We start from the raw sequence: 2042 nt of genomic DNA on the forward strand, positions 1-2042 counted from the left end.
TTTTTCACAGTAAGATATTTATATATTCTCCTTTTTAGATTGTTACTTTACTCTTTTAAAAAGTTAAAAAGGTCTCCTTAATCCCTAATTTATACAATAGTCTCCTAAATTTGTTTTCTAAGATTTTGATTATTTTTTACATTTAAGTCTTTAATCCATCTGGACTAGATGGCTAGTCATAGAAGGAGTAAATGGCGATTATCTCTGAAAATGTTAATGAATCTAAGAAGTACTCAAGGAAATGTGAATTAAGACAACCAATGAGCTGTCACTTTGACTTCGTGAAGTTGGCAAAAATTAAGAGATCTTTTGCTAGTGGGTTTTGGGAAACCATCTACTTTTACAAAGGTTATATATCAACTTATATTTCCACCAGCAATTCAGCAATATATAATTTTTAAATAAAGTTTTAAAATAAAAATCCTTTGACCTAGCAGTCTCATGTTGGGAATCTGCCCCTACAGAAGTAACATCATCAATGCATAAAAATACAATTAAGGCGTTTTGTTGAACTATTGTTTGTAGAGGCAAAGTAGAAAACCAAGTGGAGACAAAGTGAATGATCATTAATGGGGGAATTGTTGAATAAATGGTGATATAACCATTCTGTGGAACAGCATGAGAGTGCTTTTTAAAATTAGTTATATGCACACTAGTTGCTCTCAAGGTATTTCCACAATTTTAATAACTAATTATTACAGAGCTTTATGTGTACAGGATTTCATGTTTGTTAATGATCACACCCATTTATGTATATATGTGTATGTGATGAGCATGGAAACAAGATATATACTAGAAGAATAAATACCAGGCTGTTGTTATTGAAGAAAGGGAAAAGAGAAAAGAGAAGTACGGGAAAGGACTGGAATTTTTATATAAGTGCAACATGTATGAAACTCAATGTAAAACTGTATTTGTGTAAACTCTTTAGAACCATGAATGAAAGGATGGTCTCCAAAAAGGTAATGATTGTTTTAGAGGTGTTTGACTTGTGCACTTTTCGGTATTTCATAGGTTTTCTTTCGAGTGAGCATGTAATATTTACATAAACATTCCTGTTTATGTTTTTCCGATCTCTTTTACTTGTGGAGGTAATTTACTGGACATCTGTTATATACCAAGAATTACCCTAATACATTGGCAGGGTAAGGGCAGTCACGGATCTAAGAAAATGGGAATCGGTTCTGATGCTGCCTAGGTTCCAAAGAAGTTACCCAGCACCTAATTCCCCCCACTCTCTTGGTTTCATTTGGAGGAGGTAGTAATTTCAGACAGAAAACCTATCCAACAGTGTCTGGAAGTTGTGTCCAGGCTATGGACCAGAAGTCTGCAAGCCTCAAGAGAAGTTCTGTTTTCAACATGTCACTGAGGAAAAGGTCACAATGGTGAAAAGTTCCACCTACAACCTCAACAGAACAGTGTTATGATGGATTATAGAAAGAAGAAACCACCAACAATACCCAGGTCCATAAATGAAGTCTTGTTAGTTTGGAATTACTAAGAGTCCTGGAACAAAAATGAGAAACTAGAGGCTGCAGCACTGATACCAGAAGACCCTAACAGACCATGGACCTGATTTCCAAAAAAGTATGATGAACTTCGGTGGAGGCTGAAGAAAAGAGAATCCAGTGCCCCTCCCACAATGTTAAAACATGTATCTATTTGGAAGAGGGTATTGGACAAATGATAGACTTTCTCTCCCATTACAAGTGAATAATTTGACCCTGTTTAAAATGACCATTTCTGATTGACTTTTATTTTTTATTTTTATGTTTTAATTTTATTTATTTGACAGACAGATCACAGGTAGGCAGAGAGGCAGGCAGAGAGAGGAAGGGAAGCAGGCTCCCTGCTGAGCAGAGCAGAGAGCCTGATGTGGGGCTCGATCCCAGGACCCTGGGATCATGATCCGAGTGAAAGGCATAGGCTTTAACCCACTGAGCCACCCAGGTGCCCCCTGATTGACTTTTAATAGTGGAACTTGAGAACGGTTGCCAAGAAACGGTTGCCAAGCAGCTCCTCTGGATGTAATATACCAGCTT

This window comes from Mustela nivalis (assembly GCF_964662115.1).
Source record: "Mustela nivalis genome assembly, chromosome: 17".
Taxonomy (NCBI): domain Eukaryota; kingdom Metazoa; phylum Chordata; class Mammalia; order Carnivora; family Mustelidae; genus Mustela; species Mustela nivalis.